Source organism: Canis aureus, chromosome 36 (genome assembly GCF_053574225.1).
Source record: "Canis aureus isolate CA01 chromosome 36, VMU_Caureus_v.1.0, whole genome shotgun sequence".
Lineage (NCBI taxonomy): Eukaryota > Metazoa > Chordata > Mammalia > Carnivora > Canidae > Canis > Canis aureus.
In genome coordinates, this window is record NC_135646.1 from 22,718,784 (window position 1) to 22,737,857 (window position 19,074).

At 36.1% G+C, this 19,074-nt stretch overlaps 2 long non-coding RNA genes across 4 annotated transcripts in view; one reads left to right on the top strand and one right to left on the bottom strand.

Annotated features, from left to right (window-relative positions):
- Positions 1 to 19,074, top strand: part of LOC144306213 (uncharacterized) — a 402,455-nt gene that overhangs the window by 275,955 nt on the left and 107,426 nt on the right. The gene's annotated exons all lie outside the window — the stretch shown is intronic.
- LOC144306211 (uncharacterized) overlaps positions 5,789 to 19,074 on the bottom strand; it is a 40,280-nt gene continuing 26,994 nt past the window's right edge. The window contains exons 5-6 of the long non-coding RNA XR_013373214.1: positions 18,324 to 18,542; positions 5,789 to 7,202 (exon numbers count right to left, since the gene is read on the bottom strand). This is a non-coding gene — a long non-coding RNA (uncharacterized LOC144306211). The remainder of the gene's footprint in view (positions 7,203 to 18,323; positions 18,543 to 19,074) is intronic.

Genomic DNA, 19,074 nt, shown 5'->3' on the forward strand with positions numbered 1-19,074 from the left:
TAAGCATTATGGATAATAAATGAAGGCCAATGACAATAAGAAGACATGCATTTTCTGATGAGAAATCCCTGCTCTTCAGAGGAATGGTTTCTGTTGTGTGCATGCACACACATATATATTTGAAATTCTAGAAAGGAAGCCGAACATCTGGTCACTTCAGTCTAGTATTTCTTAATTTATAAGGATATGAAAATTTTAATATCTCATATCAGAAAGCCATCAATCTGCGATAAGCTTCTCATTCTCTTTGACCGAACAGTTTTCTTTTGACTAAGGCATGAAACTATTATTATAGCAGTTGCATTTGTGACTCATTAGAGAAACACACCTTTAAGCTGAAAATGTAGTCCATTTATGACATGAAGACTAGCATTCAGGTTACAAAACCCATTGCTGTTGCTGTAGCATAATTCAAGACTTTGTGAAATATAAACATGTTTACCTTGCCTAAAAAGAAGCTTTCCTAAAAAAAAAAAAAAAAAAAACAAAAAAAAAAAAACCAAACAAATATAAACTTGAAGAGTTTTCAGAATCTTTGATAGCTTTTGTGGTTTCAGTATTCCAATGCACCTTCCTTGAGTTAATTTTGGCCTACTCTTTCTTTTTCAACTAGAGAGAAGTTAATGTGTTAAACTGCATTAGAAGTATATAAATAAAGACTCTCTTTCACCAACCTCCAAATGCCTCAGAAAGTTACTTTGCTGCGCATATTTTACTCCTGTTCAGTTGATATGGTAGAGAAGTTGAAGTATATATATGAGAAAGTTAGGAAACTATCATAGATACTGGCTAAAATATTTCATGTCTCTGGACCTATTTTATTAGCTATAGTTGAAAATGATGAAACAGAAGATACATGTGTTTCCTTCCAGTTTTAAACATTAATATTCTATCTGAAGTGTTTGTTATTTAACTTTATTATAAAGATAATAAATAGTCAAAAAATTAAGCAATAGGGAAGGCATATTGAAGATACTAAAAGATACACTTTAAATCCCACTGTCTTTAAGAAAACCCAGACAACATTTTGTGAATGTCCTTCCAGATGTCTCTTTAAGAGTGAACCTAAAACTTCATACACATGAGTATACTATATAATATGTGGCTCTCATACATTTTTTCACTTAAAAAAAAGTAAAAAGAACTTTTCATATTACATCTACCTTATTTATTTATTTAAGATTTTATTTATTCGTGAAAGACACACACACACACACACACACACACACACACACACACAGAGAGAAAGCAGGCTCCTTGCAAGAAGCCTGGTGTGGGACTCAATCCTAGGATTCCGGGATCACGCCCTTAGCCAAAGGCAGGTGCTCAAATGCTGAGCCAGCCAGGGGTTCCTATACATAATCCTTTTATTTTATTTTATTTTATTTTATTTTATTTTATTTTATTTTATTTTATTTTATTTATTTTATTTTTTTACATAATCCTTTTAAAAGAAAAATAATTCCATTGTATGGATACATTAAAACAACTTAATTTCTCTTGATTGATAATTAGGCTCTTCTGAGATTTTCCTATCATTAAACTCTACTGTGATAAATTTTCTTGTGCCTATGCTTTTTCCATGTTTGTGTGTGACTGATCTCTTCCCGTGGAATACTTAAGAGAGAAACTATTGGGTAAAAGATATGCATACTTTTGATATATGTTATCAAGCTGCCTACCTTAGGATTGAATGACATTCCTTTTTTTTTTTTTTGAGGAATTTATTTATCTATTATCTATCTATCTATCTATCATCTATCTATCTATCTATCTATCTATCTATCTATCTATCTATCTATCATCATCATCTATCTATCTATCTATCTATCAGAGAGCGAGCATAAGCAGCAGGAGTGGCAGGCAAAGGGTGGGGGAGAAGCAGGTGGGGAGAGAGGCAGGCTCCCTGGTGAGCAAGGAGCTCCATTTGGTACTGGATTCCAGGACCCTGATATCATGACTTGAGCCGAAGGGAGACGCTTAGCCAACTGAGCCACCAGGTGTCCCTTGAATGACATTCCTACTAGCAATGTATGAAAATATGATTTTCCTCACCTTTACCAACATTGAATAAATTATTAGCATTTTACTGAGAATTGATAATCTCCCAAAGTGATAATTCATTGCTTTTTTACTTGCATTTTAATAGTGAAGATGACCACATGATGTTTTTTAATCTCTTATATTTCTCATTTTTTACTTGCTTTTCATATGTTTAATTTCTGTTGGGATTTTTTTTAAATTTTTTTTTATTTATTTATGATAGTCACAGAGAGAGAGAGAGGCAGAGACACAGGCAGAGGGAGAAGCAGGCTCCATGCACCAGGAGCCCGATGTGGGATTCGATCCCTGGTCTCCGGGATCGCGCCCTGGGCCAAAGGCAGGCGCCAAACTGCTGCGCCACCCAGGGATCCCTCTGTTGGGATTTTTATCATTACTCATACTGAGTTTTAAAGAGTCATTGTAGTTATTAGGCTTTGGTAAATCAGTTACAGAGATTATTTTACCTCAAGACTTTGTCTTTCAACATTATTTATGGTGTGAATTTTTTTTACTTATTATTATTATTATTATTGGTTTGAATAAAAGCCAAAACGTGAAGTCTAAGACATTTCATTTAAATAATTGATTGTGAATAGGATTTGGTGCCGAAACAAAAATGATAATGAAGTGTGATTTCCTTGGAGCATCCTCCTTGTATTCATTAGTCTTTGGGAACATGGGGGTGATATGTAGGTGGACAATTATTTGAGAATCTGAGAACAAAATTGAGTTCCTGGCCATTTGACATGCACAAGAGCATGAGAAGAGAATCTCCAAAAATAAACTTGGCGCACTTTACTTGTTTGCCTAGTCGCTGTTTACTGTTTAGTTTTTATCATCTATGGATAGTTCTCAGCCAAAAAGTTCAGATTGAATAGCATTGAGTGGTTTAAAAATATGAATCCAAGTCTGGAGGGATAAGAGGTCAGTAGTTCTCTCTTTATTTATATTTGCAAATAAGCTCATAAAATTTTTGATAAGTAAAAAAAAACTATTTACTTCCTTAAAATGAAATAAAGGATCTAGTCAAGCTTCTCTAAACCAGGTATGCTTATTACCATTTATTTTTTTACAATATAGTTTTTCAATCCAGGGCTTTTTTTTTAAATCATATATATAAATACCTATGTTATATGAGAAACATTGGAGTGTAGCAGAAATAGAATTGAATTGAGATCTGGCTCATACTTCCAATTTTTGCCAATGACATGCTGTAATGTTGGACAAGGGCCAGAATTTCTATATTGGTCAATCTGTCCACTTTTTTTTCTTTCTTTCTTTTCTTTTTTTTTTTTTTTTCCACTGAAGACCGTGCCATTTCATGCCATCCAGATTTTCCTGAAGTCCTTTGGGGATTTATAACAGCCAAATCATCATTTTTATTTGATCAGGAAGGAAGATACCTTATAAGCAGTTAGGTTTATGTAGATGATCCTATCAAAGGGGGATTTTCATCATTCCCATTTCAGCTGCAACAGACTTTGTTTCTCCTCTAGCCTTCAACACTTTCACTGCTCCTTTTCTCAGCTAGTGAGCTTACCTTGTTCTTAAAATAAAAAGATCAAGGCTATCTTTCATTGCTTGTCATCTTCATCTCATTCTGTTTTCCTTTATCACTGCAGATATCTCTTCAAATTTCCCCAGTCTCTGAAGAAGAGTCTTCAAAGTGGTAACCCCTCCCCTGGTACAAACTTGATTGAGGTATCTTGCCCCACGCTTGTCCCGTTCTTCTCCATTCCACTTCTCCTTCCTTTAGTTTTGTAATTCACATCTCTCCATCTTAAGGGAAGCCTTTACTTGACCTTACTGCCACTCTTTCTTCCAGTCAATTTGTCTGCTTTATATTTATCACAGACATCTACCTATGCTGCTTCCCCATTATTACTTCAGTCTTTACCTCTGAAACATGATTTTTATCATGCTCACTGAAGAAACTCTTTCAAAAATCACCATCTTTGTTGCCAAACACAATGACAAATGCAGTCTCCTTGACCTGTTTGCAGTTTTTGACACTATTCACTATATTTCCTTCTCGAAACGCAGTACTTCTTTGTCTTTAGTAAAATGGCACTCTATTAGTCCTTTTTTCATTTACTCACTTCTGCCCTTTTATTGGATGATTTTTAATTCATTTCTCTTTTCCTTTCTATCTAGTCTGTCAGTCACCATGTAGCACTGTCGAAGAATCAGGGCGCAAAACCAGATATACCATTGATTGGTGGTATTACTTTGGAAGGGTTGCTGAATTTATTTGTCTGTTGTTTTCTTCTCTGTAGCATGAAGATAAAATGCCCTACTTAAAAAGAGACTGGATTGAATGAGAATCTATATAAAGGCATCTAGCGCAGTACCTGGCCAGGGTTAATGCTAACCTAGGCAATTCACTCGTGTTTGACCTTTGATGATTCCAGCCCTAGGACTTCTCTTCTTTTCTGGCCATCTATAGTTGAGCAAAGTATATGCTACACAATTTAATTATGCATCATCTTTTATCAGTAACGGTTGTTTCATGTCATTTATCTTTCAAAGTACAAGTAGAGATCTTCCCCAACAATCCCACTCTACACCTCTCAGCACTCATATGTGGATGAGTTTTCAACAGATAATAAATATTTGTGAATTAATTAACCAAAGACTTTCACCTTGCCCTGCTCTTGACTTATAGCGAGTAGTCCAGAAAACTATGAACATGAAGTTAAATCATTCTTTGGGGAAAGGGTAATCTGGAAAGGCCTCCAAAGAAAATAATTCCTAAAGAAAATCTAAGAATTCATTTCAGACAATAAAAATAATATTAACATTATTTATATAACTGTTTAAAAAAGAATGCACATTTGCTTTTATTTTTATTTTTATTTTTTTAACATTTGCTTTTAAATACAATTTTAAATATCCTCACTCCCTCCCTCTCTCCCCCCGCCCCCCATTACTGCCAGATTCTGGGATATTAAAAAGTATAATTGATTTTAACCATCAAATGAAAGAAAATATGAAAAAAGTGAATGGTCAATTAAAATACAGTTTTACCCTTTTTATCATAGATAGGCGACAGAGGTTTCAAACTCTATATTAGAAGCTAAGAAACCCAATTTTTAAAATAGCACACAATGAAGAGAAAAATATCAAAAAGAAAATACAGACAATGCAGTAGCAAAACTGGATAGTCAAAGATTGTCAAAGACCAAAAGTTATACTTTGCTCCCATGACCTGCATGAAGCAAAGGAAATGTTTTATGAGTGGAAAACGTCACACCAAAGGGCATTTATCCTACCCGCTTGATTGTGTGTGGAAAAGGCTTATGGTTACTCTCCTTTCTTCATGAATGAGTTTATTCAAAGTGAAGATAGCATCTATACCTCTGAGGGGTATGGAGAAAAAAAACAAAGGTGAGATATGCAAAGTGCCCTGACCTTCTTGGAAAAAAGTCGTTGTATATTTTGTATGAATAACACAGTGCCCCCAAAAGGGTAAATATTCAAATCAATGAATTTTGTGCTGTGCCCAATTTCCTGTTTAGAGAGAAGGGAAAATGTTTCCCTTCCATTTCCCTACTGCACAATAAAATTAAAGCAAATAGAAAAGAGAATTCAGCTTATCAAAATTCCCTTTTGGGAAACCAATGGCTTCCATTTTACACACTATTTGTAATTAGCTTTAGGGTCTCTCACCTAATTCTTTCCTTTGAATTAATTAAAGTATGTTTCAATGTGACAGACATTTCAAAATTCCCTGTAATCTAACAGGAAGAGCTTTTTTCTTTCTCATTCTTTTTTTTTTTTTCTTCCATAACTATAGAAGCTCCAAGCTCCAAAGATATTACCACAATGCTGCAAGGTTGTTTACCTTCGCTCCTTCACAAAAGATAATCCAACAAATTACATTAATTATAAACCAATATGTTCCGTTCAATTCCCATATGAGCCAGACCTGGGGATGAGCATCTGCTCTTATTTTCTGAGCTCGGTTTTGAGGACAAGATTCACAACAATGCTCAATCCATAATTAACAGAAAAATTAAAGATGCAACATCCCGACATCCTGCTTTTTGAAGCAGTATGCTTAAAAATATACATTCTACTCCTGGCAAGCTTTTTTTCTTCCCAACTCAGAAATAGTCTATTGTTATCCCTGGCATGTTTTTGTTTGTTTAAAATATTTACATTTATATTGGACTTAAAATAAACGTGCAGATATTTTCTACAAAAAGAATGAGCAACATTTTCTCACTGACAGTTTTTTAAAAACTTGGGGTGTCTCCTTTCCTTGCATAATTTCCTGTCCTTCCTTAAAACTGAAATTTATTGTGCATTTAGCATGTTGTTTCATTGGGGGCGGGGGGAATAGAAATGGGCAAAATTTATGTAAGATATTTATTTTCTTTTTTCCCTTTTGGTCCATAAAAAGAAATACTATTAAATTGTACCAGATACTCATGCATCTACACATATATTTAGTGCATACATCTTTTATTCTATTCATGGAAGTCCCAGTCAAGCAGTTGGTGGTAAACAAATATTTAAAATATCTGCATTATAGATACCTAATTCATATATAGCATCCATATGTGATTGAACATAAATAGGCATGCTGTTTAAGTACACCCACATACCACACACAAAGTGAATGGAGAGCAGGACAGTGAATGGGCTTCTCTTCCTCTTGCTCACACGTGTGTAATACCTAAGTCCGATACAAAGATCAATGTTCTTTACATAATCATTCTGAGATCCTGAGAAGAAAGGAGTCACAAAATGCGCATACTTTCTAGGTACCTTTGAAGTGCTTTATTGTTTATGTTTCTTGCATTTTCAGTCACTAAGGAAAACTCATTCTGCTTTATTGAACTTCCTCTGCTGATCTTCAAATTATTTTCAGTACCACCTATTTGTATCTAGAAATTCTTGTCATAATGAAGTTGACTTTTATCTTTGAATTCATGTTGTTGTTGGGAGAGGCAGATACCATACAAGATTATGGATTCTTTAAGTGATAGGAAGATCAGATAACCCTTGTGGTGGTTCCATAGAACACTGTGTGACAGGAGCACACTGGCCTGGAGTCCAGATGCTGAGGACTCCTAGTCTGATCTTTCATGTTTTTTTATGCAGAGAGAAGTTGAAGAAGGGCAACTGACTCCAGCTTCACATTCACAGAAGGCCTGTGTGTGGGGAGGGGCAGAGGGATAGAGAGAAAGAGAGAGAGAGAGAGAGAGAGACTCTTCAAGTGGATTCCTGCTGAGTGTGGAGCCCACCACAGGGCTTGATCCCAGGACCCTGAGATCATGACCTGAGCTGAAATCAAGAGCCAGTCAGCCCTTAACCAACTGACCCACCCAGGCACTTCCGGCCTATGATTTCTACGTTGTTGATTTTCTTCCAAAATTTTTATGTATAATAATGAATAAGATTGAAAGAAGGAAATAGTAATTAAGATGCCTTCAAATATGAATAAGAGAAAATCCAACTAACTTGTAAGGGTTTAGAAAAAGTTGTTGTTAGATTAATAAAATAGTCACAAGCTGGCAGTTCTAGTGGGTCAGTAAAGTCATTGAGGACAGATACAGACTTTCCTTTCTTTTAACACTTCTATCAGTAACACTTGGTTTTGTTCTTAGTATTGCCACCTTATTATTTCAAAATGGCCAACACAGATCCACGTATCATATCTGTACATGACATGATCCAAGGTGGAAAGAGACTGAAGGGGAGAAAAACCTTCACCTCCTTGGAGGCTTTCCATTTTTAGGAAGGAAATATTTCTTGTGAACAATCAGGTAGTTTTCCTGAAGGTCTCTTTGACCACAATCAGGTCCCATTTCCATCTCTAAACTGGTAATAAAGGAGAATAATACTATGAAGCTGCTAGCCCAACAACATTTCATTCCCACTATTTTCTCATACTGGGAACATTGCTGTGAATGGGGAAATTGCTATTGCACAGTAAACAAGAGTTTGTTGCCACCAAAATCTGTCCACAACTTTATACATGTAAGCATATTATCTGGAGTGTACTCTATACATATGCACAATTCTCTCTGTTCCTCACACACACACTCCGTCACATAGAACACCACAGTTATTTTGTATTGAATGCCTTGTATTAATAATGCTTATCTGTTAAAACCATTTAAAAATATTACATATCTTTTAACATGTTTTGACATTTCTTCCTATACTTCCTTTAAAAATATGGAATGGTATAGGCCTCTCTCAGTCTCAGATACTGGCGATAGACTTCACCGGGTGTGTGATCATAAGCATTGTTACTTAACTTCTCTGTACCCAAATTTTTACACACATGAAACTGGGATAACATTCTGGGCTGCCTAATCAAATCATACTTCATGGGAAGGATCCAATTCATAAATTACGTGAAACTTTTTTGGAATAACAACACTTTATAATCTGTATTTCATACTTTCAGTATTAGATGCTAAACTAGAGCTCAAAGATGAATGAGGAACTTTGCTGTGACTCCTAGGCCCCAGTGCTGGTCACCATGAAGACTTTTTGGTGAGGGAGCAGAAGACCCACTGATTCCACTTATCATTCTTCTTTGCCTAGTCAACCACAATATGCCTCAAAAGGCAAAACATCCAACCGCTGGTTCAACCTGTCTTATAGGGCCATCTGACCCTGTGAGGAGACACTTCTCAAACATCATTTTATCCAATTTATTATTGTCTTGTAGGGACTGAGTTGACCCTGTAGAGGTTGAAATTAAGGCTTTGTGAATCCCAGGTTCCTGAGGTTTTATTCACTCTACCAACTCTTCAGTGAGGTTTATTGGCACAGGCCGTGACTTTGAATGGGGTCACATCAATTCCACAGATAATGGGGACACTCAGTTTGGAATTCCTACCATCCCATCAGTAAATAAACTTCTTGTACCTTGTCTGGTCCAGATGCCATCACAGGCAGGATATGATTGGCTTAAACCTCTCATGTAGTTGTGGTCATACTATAGTTAGATGAGGTCTCAGTAGTTCTCTTCTTTAGTTTACAGTATTTATTGAGTGTTGTCACCAGCCTGACTTTCTGATGGATTTATAAGAACATAGACATACAACTACCCATTTAAGGAGTTCAAAATTGAGGTTGGGATACAGAATCTATAGGTATAAAATTATTTTTATAGCACTTACTAAACTGTGTTAGAATTGTGTCCTTGTCTCCCCTAAGTATCGGTAAGCTTGTTTTTTAAAGACTATCTTTCTGAGCAATGTTAGGTTCACAGCAAAATTAGTAGAAAAGTACAGAGATTCCCATATACCTTCTGCCCTGATACACGCATAGTCCTCCCCATTATCAACAACTCCCCACCAGAGTGGTACATCTATTACAATCCCATGTATCTACATTGGCACATCGTTATCACCCAAAGCACATAGTTTACATGAGAATTCACTCTTGGTGATGGATATTCTGTGGGTTTGGACAGATCAGTATTGATATGTATAATATTATTATAAACATATGTACGATATTATGGAAATAATATCATTATAATATCATATAGGATCACCGTATTTTCACTGCCCTAAAAGTCCTCTGTTTTCTATGTCTTCATCCCCCAACCCCAACTCCTGGTACAACTGCTCTTTGTATTGTCTCCATAATTTTGCTTTCTCCAGAATGTCCTATACTTAGAATTATGTAGTGTGTAGCCTTCTCAGATAGACTACTTTCACTTAGTAATATATATTTAGATTTCTTCCATGTCTTTTCATGTCTTGATAGTGCATTTCTTTTGGCTCTAAAAATATTCTGTTGTCTGGATATACCACAGTTTATTTATCCATTTTCCTACTGAAGGACATCTTGGTTGCTTCCAAGTTTTGGCAATTATGAATAAAGCTGCTATAGATATCTATGTGCAGGTTTTGTGTGGACATGAATTTTTAGCTCCTTTGGGTAAATACCAAAGAGTGCAATTGTTGGATTGTATAGTAAGAGTATGCTTGGTTTTGGAAGAAACTGCCAAAATATCCTCCATAGCGACTGTACTATTTTGCATTTCCACCCGCAGTGAATGAGAATTTCCATTGTTCCACATCATCACCAGCATTTGGTGTTGTCAGTCTTCCAGATTTGGGTCATTCTAATAGGTGTGTACTGGTATCTCATTATTGTTTTAATTTGCATTTTACTGATGGCTTATTATGTGCAGCATCCTTTCATATGCTTATTTGCCATCTGTGTATCTTTGGTGAAATATCTGTTATGATCTCTGTCCATTTTTTAAATTTAATTGTTTTATTGTTGAATTTTAAGGGTTCTTTACATATTTTGGTAACAGTTCTTTATCAGATGTGTGTTTTGAAAATATTTTCACCTTTTCTATAGCTTTTCCTCTCATTCTCTTGACATTGTTTCTCACAGAGCAGAAGTTTTTCATTTTAATGAAGTTCATCTTAATTATTTCTTTAATGGCATGTGTCTTTGCTGCTGTATCTAAAAAGTCATCACCCTATCCAGTCTTCTAGGGTTTTCCCTATGTTACCTTTTAGGAGTTTTATATTTTATATTTAGGTCTGTAATCCATTTTGAGTTAATTGTTGTGGATGTAAGGTCTGTGTCTAGACTCATTTTTGCATGTGGATGTCCAGTTATTCTATTACTACTTATTGAAGAAACTTTGCTCCATTGTATTGCCATTGTTCCTTTGTCAAAGATCAGTTGGTTATATTTATGTGAGTTTGTTTTGGGGCTCTCTGTTCTATTGATCTATTTGTCTATTCTTTCACTAATACTGCATTTTCTTGATTACTGTAGCTTTTATGATAAGATATGATGTTGAGTAGTGTTAGTCCTCCAACTTTGCTCTTCTCGTTCAATATTGTGTTGACTATTCTGAATCTTTGGCCTCTCCTTTTAAACTTTAGAATAAATTTGTCCATATCCACATAATAACACATTGGAATTTTGATTGGGAGATCTCTTAGCTTTTTAAGCATGGGCATATGTTTTCTGTTCCTCTCTGGATCCCTAATATGTTGTTGGTACCTGATATATAGCAGTTGCTCCATACATACTTAATAAATGAAATTATTATGATATGATCATAAAATTAAGTCAAATATGTAAGATGTCAGACAAGTTCAGGTGAGTAACTCATAAAGGATTCCTTGGAAGAATGAGAGGTTAGAAGGGAAGTTAGAATTAGATGTGGATGCATGTGGGTGGGTAAAAAGAACAGTGAGGTAGAAATGAGGAAGTAGAAAAAGTGATGGGGGAGCATTTTAAGAATCAGAAATGACATTTAGAAATACCCAAAACTGAGAAGCATTATCTGAGAAGCACCATCAAAAGTATATTCAAGAGAGATATTTTTTCCCAAAAACTATAACCTTATTTCTGTTACTATTACTGCACCAGGAGAGAAGAGGGGATCACTCCTAGCTTACCTACATGTTTCTGGTATAAAAAGGAGTTTCCTTTAAGATCTCTAAGGTTGAGGTATGCAAGAGCAGGCAAACTCAGAAATTAGAAGCCTTAAGAATTTTCCCTTCATAAATACCCAACATGACATTTTGGTTAGCATTATTTGACAGAGAACAGGTTATGAGAGGTCTTAGAAGGTCAAGAATTCTTTTCTACTCAAAAATTTCTTTCTAGAAAAATGAATGTGCCTCATGGATGTCCTGGCATCTTATTAGGAATCTCAGTTCTCCCTGCCTTATTTTAAACATATTTTAAAGACACACTTTAACTTCTGCTAAAATTTCTTACTTAGATGACTCTATTTTTCTGGGACTCTCACTCATCCTTGTTCCTAAAATCTCATGGAAACCAGCTGATGACATAATGAGTCAAAAGTTCTAAGCGCTCCAGACCCTTTTCTAGTTCACTTGATTTTAGGTTTATAATCAGAAAAGCAAACTGTAGGTCCAGCCAAGTAGTAAGGTAGAGGCTCCCTCTCTCTCTGTTTTACCTTGTGATAAGTATGTCCTAAGCAGCAATAGGCCCAGGTTAGCAGGAGAGAGCATGATGGGAAAATCCTAAGGGACTTCTGACTGGTTCTCAGTGTATCAATACATACCTACTGCTCATGTAATAACTAATAGGCTCCTTTTCCTATAAGACAATATTTTTTCTCCTCTTCCATTTTATTTTTACTTTCTTCAAAAGGAAACCCATCTAAACAGTAAAACTCCAGGAGAAAAGTTTATTTTGTAGCCAAATATTTTAATATGGTTCTGAAATTGTTCATTGAATCTTAGATTCACCAAGCTGAATGTTTCTACAGATATCATGTCTATAACTAATGAAAGTCTCAACAAAAATGGCTATTTGTCTACATGCCACTCAATTCTTACTCTAGTTAATAAATAATCCAAATTTTTGTAAAGCAATGGACCAATCTCAAAAAGATACATGTAAGGAAGGAGAATATGAAAATGACTCATATATGAAAATGTTCACTGAAGAAATGGGTGCATGTTTTCCATATAAAAAGGATTTTATCTCAGAGCATCAAAAATACAATTCAGTTTATTAAAAAGAAATCTAACTTTCTTCTGTATTTTCAGGATTTTGCTGTGGGGACATAAGATAAGGAGGGATGCATAATTGTAACTTTATACCTCTTTTTTTAATCCTTTTTTTGATGGGAGGGGGTCACCTGCTTTCAAGAGAGAAGGTTCCTCCCACACAGAGACCTGATTCTAGGAACCTGGGACTGGCATAACAGAAGCCTATATTTTCCTTCATGCAGTTGTGGGCTTTTTTTATGAGAATAAATATTCTTTTTTTTTTTTTTTTTTAAAGATTTACTTATTTATATATGAGAGACACAGGGAGAGAGAGGCAGAGGGAGAAGAAGCAGGCTCCTCACAGGGAGCCCGATGTGGGACTCGATTCTGGATCCTGGGATTAGGCCCTGAGCCGAAGGCAGATGCTCAATCACTGAGCCACCCAGGCATCCTGAGAATAATGATTCTTAAGTTGAGAACTATTCCTTTAGGAGCTTCATGGTTCTCAAGTTAGTGACCTAACTCCTAAACATGCTCAATAATGCTCGAGGACTTAAAGAGCTTTGGTTTTTGTTAATCTGGTTTAGAGCTATGGTTATTTACTGTACTAATTTTTAAAACTCAGAAAAGTCTAAAAATGTCTATTCATTTAAAACAATAAATCTATTAGATATTCATATAAATAACATTTTCATGAAAGATAGCTGTATTTTTCAAACATAAAAATAAGAGAATGGCATTGTTTCACATTTTTGCCTCTTCATTGTACAGCTTAATAGAAGTGAACTGGATTTTTATATTTGCTTCTGCATTCAGACTGTTGCAATGCATGGTTTTGATTGAAGAAAAAATAGCTTATGCAGACATATAGTTGTATAGCTTTTTCAGCTAATTGTGAACATTCTGCTCTGATACAATAGCAAAACTGAAAATATGGTAGTTTAGTAAAGGTAGCTGTATGTGATTTAATCCATTACTGATGAGCTTTTAGAATTCTATTACATTAGAATAGATTAGTTCATCTTTTACCCATGCATAATTTTATGTCTTTATGAATTGGTCATTCAAAAGATACTAGTTTACTGAGTTATGCAGATCATCCAAACATCGACACATTTCATTATATAATCTTTTTTTTTAAATAATATTTGTTAGTATCACCTTTGATCTCACCAGAAAAAGTTTTTAGTTATAGGGAATTTATTAAATTCACAGTGGCATCTGTAAGTTTTCTAAAATTTATATTTTTACTCAGAAGTTCAAATTTTAATGATGAGCACTGGGTATTACACTATATGTTGGCAAATTAATTTTAAATAAAATAAAATTTAAAAAAAGCAAGTTCAACTTTTACCTTTGGCAACGAATACTTTCAGTTTTTACTCCTTGAGGCAATGGGTTCCTTTGTTCATTTGTGAGAAAATATCTGCCAAATAACCAGACTGTGGTCTGCATAACATTAGTTTGTTGGTTAGTCATTGTTTCAAGTAAAAATAGTGTTCTAATGGAAGAAAAGTGATTAGTTCAGCTCACAGCTCAAACACATGCCTTTCCTTAAGACCATTGTACTGCAGTATGCAGCAGAAGTGTTATGTGTGTACTTGATGTTTCATACACAGAGTGTGACTCAGGTTTGAGCTCTAATAAAAATAATTGTTATTGTTTCATTGAGGACTTTTTAAAAAAGATTTAATTACAAATATTTGAGAGACAGAGAGTACGAGGTGGGGAGGGGCTGAGAGAGAGGGAGAGGGAAACTTTAGTAGACTATGCTCAGCACAGAGCCTGATGTAGAGGTCAGTCTTAGGACTCTGAGATCACAACCTGAGCCAAAAGCAAGGGTTGGACGTTTAGCCCACTGCACCACCCAGGTGTCCTTCTTTGAGTAATAAAACTGACTTTTCCCCTAAATTGCAAGTACATAGCAGTGAAGAATACAATGACTAGTAAAGAATATAAGTACAATAAGAGTTTGGTGCCACCACCTTGATTCATGCTAGGGGTCAATGATTTTCTTCATCATTGCTTTTGTATCATCCATGCAAATATCAACATGGAGAAAATAGTAAATAAAGTGTAAGTTTGAAAATTATGAAAATAATTTGTATATCATAAAGTTTTGGGAACCCCCAGGAATACACAGACCATGATTTCATATCCTCTGCTCTAGAACACCAGTGGATAGATGCAAGATTTATAACACTGAATGTATATGTAGGTTTGCATATTCCTCTGATGATGTCCAGAACCTTCATCAGATTGCTAGAGGATGTCATATGACCCAAAACAGGTTAAGAAACAGTAGATGTCTGAGGCTACCCACTGTGTTGAAGTGTAACCAAGCAGTAATCTCTGTACCTAGCTAGTTTTTCAAATAAAGAAATACAGCCTTGATCAAAGTCTCACAGCTTGTACATAGCAGATGCAGAGTACCATTCTACTTCTATCTGACCCTAAGGTCCAATTCTCAACTTCAGTGCTAATACTTAGCATAAGGCATTATGAAAAGTGGTACAATAATACAATAATGATAAAATACTTCAGATATCCCTAAGAATTTTGCAATCCAGAAAAGAGAGACAAATAAATAAATTTAAAACACAAGTAGCATAATAATGATAGATAACTTTTACCTAGGATATTTGGGGGAAGTCCCATCAAATTTCAGAGACCAAGAAAGACTTGGTGATCTTGAAAGGAGGATGGTGTTTGAGATGGATCTGATAGATGATAGGGTTTTACAGAGTAGAGGAGATTGTTACAGATGGAAACAAAGGCAGGGAGCCAAGAATTTGAGAGTAGTGTGTCGGAAACCATGAGTAATCTAGATCAGCTGGAGTGTCTGGGAATCCTATACAAATGAATTTAGTAAACTCTATTGGAATCAGAGGAACATATGTCAAGCTGGAGAGTTATAGAAGATTCAGGGCTCCATAGTGCCATTGAAATATTTTTGAGAACATATAATGTTTGTCCTTCTGCGATTGACTTACTTCACTCAGCATAATACCCTCCAGTTCCACCCATGTTGAAGCAAATGGTGGGTATTTGTCGTTTCTAATGGCTGAGGAATATTCCATTGTATACACAGACCACATCTTCTTTATCCATCATCTTTCGATGGACACCAAAGCTCCTTCCACAGTTTGGCTATTGTGGCCATTGCTGCTATAAACATCGGGGTGCAGGTGTCCCAGCGTTTCATTGCATCTGTATCTTTGGGGTAAATCCCCAGCAGTGCAATTGCTGGGTTGTAGGGCAGGTCTATTTTTAACTCTTTGAGGAACCTCCACACAGTTTTCCAGAGTGGCTGCACCAGTTCACATTCCCACCAACAGTGTAAGAGGGTTCCCTTTTCTCCGCATCCTCTCCAACATTTTTGGTTTCCTGCCTTGTTAATTTTCCCCATTCTCACTGGTGTGAGGTGGGATCTCATTGTGGTTTTGATTTGTATTTCCCTGATGGCAAGTGATGCAGAGCATTTTCTCATGTGCATGTTGGCCATGTCTATGTCTTCGTCTGTGAGATTTCTGTTCATGTCTTTTGCCCATTTCATGATTGGATTGTTTGTTTTTTTGGTGTTGAGTTTAAGAAGTTCTTTATAGATCTTGGAAACTAGCCCTTTATCTGATACGTCATTTGCAAATGTCTTCTCCCATTCTGTAGATTGTCTTTTAGTTGTGTTGACTGTATCCTTTGCTGTGCAGAAGCTTCTTATCTTGATGAAGTCCCAATAGTTCATTTTTTCTTTTGTTTCTTTTGCCTTTGTGGATGTATCTTGCAAGAAGTTACTGTGGCCGAGTTCAAAAAGGGTGTTGCCTGTGTTCTCCTCTAGGATTTTGATGGAATCTTGTCTCACATTTAGATCTTTCATCCATTTTGAGTTTATCTTTGTGTATGGTGCAAGAGAGTGGTCTAGTTCCATTCTTCTGCAGGTGGATGTCCAATGTTCCCAGCACCATTTATTGAAGAGACTGTCTTTCTTCCAGTGGATAGTCTTTCCTCCTTTATCGAATATTAGTTGACCATAAAGTTCAGGGTTCACCTCTGGGTTCTCCATTCTGTTCCATTGATCTATGTGTCTGTTTTTGTGCCAGTACCAACTGTCTTGATGACCACAGCTTTGTAGTACAACCTGAAATCTGGCATTGTGATGCCCCCAGCTATGGTTTTCTTTTTTAAAATTCCCCTGGCTATTCGGGGTCTTTTCTGATTCCACACAAATCTTAAAATAATTTGTTCTAACTCTCTGAAGAAAGTCCATGGTATTTTGATAGGGATTGCAGTAAACGTGTAAATTGCCCTGGGTAACATTGACATTTCCACAATATTAATTCTGCCAATCCATGAGCATGGAATAGTTTTCCATCTCTTTGTGTCGTCCTCAATTTCTTTCAGAAGTGTTCTATAATTTTTAGGGTATAGATCCTTTACCTCTTTGGTTAGGTTTATTCCTAGGTATCTTATGCTTTTGGGTGCAATTGTAAATGGGATTGACTCCTTAATATCTCTTTCTTCAGTCTAATTGTTAGTGTATAGAAATGCCACTAATTTCTGGGCATTGATTTTGTATCCTGCCATGCTACCAAATTGCTGTATGAGTTCTAGCAATCTTGGGGTGGAGGCTTTTGGGTTTTCTATGTAGAGTATCATGTCATTGGCGAAGAGGGAGAGTTTGACTTCTTCTTTGCCAATTTGAATGCCTTTAATGTCTTTTTGCTGTCTGATTGCTGAGGCCAGGACTTCCAGTACTATGTTGAATAGCAGTGGTGAGAGTGGACATCCCTGTCTTGTTCCTGATCTTAGGGGAAAGGCTCCCAGTGCTTCCCCATTGAGAATGATATTTGCTGTGGGCTTTTCGTAGATGGCTTTTAAGATGTCGAGGAATGTTCCCTCTATCCCTACACTCTGAAGAGTGTTGGGAATATGAATAATAGTGAAAGGGAATATAAACGAACTAGGGGTGGTAGAAGGGGAGGAGGGCGGGGGGTGGGAGTGAATGGGTGACGGGCACTGGGGTTTATTCTGTATGTTAGTAAATTGAACACCAATAAAAAATAAATTAAAAAAAATAAAGGAAGGGAGAAGAAATGTGTGGGAAATATCAGAAAGGGAAACAGAACATAAAGACTCCTAAGTCTGGGAAACAAACCAGGGATGGTGGAAGGGGAGGAGGGCAGGGGTGGGTGAATGGGTGAATGGACACTGAGGGGGGCACTTGATGGGATGAGCGCTGGGTGTTATTCTGTATGTTGGTAAATTGAACACCAATAAAAAATAAATTTATTATAAAAAAATATTTTTGAGTAGAATTTGGATAGAATTGAGCTCTTTTGCTTTGGTGTATTCTTGGGACATTGTTATTCACTGAGCAGAATTTATTTAATGCCAGAACACTTTAAGAGCTTGTGAAGGAGTGTTTATTATCATTGTTAAGATAGAATGATCAAAAGAATAATTTCGTTTCTCTGGTAAAAAGATGAATGAATGGACTTTAGAGTGTGAGTTTCCACTGGTGCTTGAGAAACATTCATCTGCATAGACATTTCCTGTTTATCATTGGATCGATACAATGGAACAGTTACTAGTTCCTCAAAATAATTTCTATTCATACTGTTTGGTCAATATGAGGGCTTTGACCTGACAACTGAAAAAAAGGAGCATTAATCAAGGGTTCTTTGCAGTTTGCTTGAACTCCAGTTTGAACTATTAAAACATGTTTCGATTCTCTTAGAATAAAGGAAGCCTCAGGGCAAACCATAATACAGAAAATAATGAATTGATGAAAGCAGGAATTCTACATACCTGCTATGAAGAAAGACTGTCCACAACTACAGGACTTCCTTGGCTTCTCTTGCCAGATAAGGGTTCCTAGTCTCAGTTGCCAACACTCTCAGGGTGCTTATATTCTGAGGTTGTTTGTGTTCCTCTAGGGGATTCACAGAGCTATTTGATGCCTATCAAATGGCTTCTACTTCAGATGAGAAAGGTTTATGAATATGCAGTTCGCCCATAAATTCCAACCTGTAAAGATTCACATAAATCAGTATTCCATTGACGGAATATTATTGCCGCCACTACCGTTGCTGGTGGTTACTAAATATTGAGTACTAAGTACTAAGCCTGTGCAAAATGCTTTCAATGCAATTGACTGAGGTTTGTTTATTTCCACACATGCAAACTGAGACTTAGAAGAGTTTAAAAATTTCTCCCAAAAGTATATAGCTAGTAAAGAGGTAGTCTATCTACAAAGAAGCTTGTCCTGGCCCTCCTCCCTCACCTAGCTAATGCCTACTTATCCACAAGCCTCAATTTAAATGTTATTGCTTCAGAAGACTTGGCTTGACTCACTAGACTTGGTAAATTATCTTGTATAATTCCTGTATCTCCCCTACTTGCTCTTTTCAATGCTAATCTTACACTGTACTTACCACTTAATATCTGTCTTTATCACCAGACTCAAAGCTCCATTTAGGGTAGAGATGGTACCTTTCTTGCCGACTTCAGTGTCTCTTTGATTGAAATAATGAACTGACTTAGCCTAAATTATTTACAG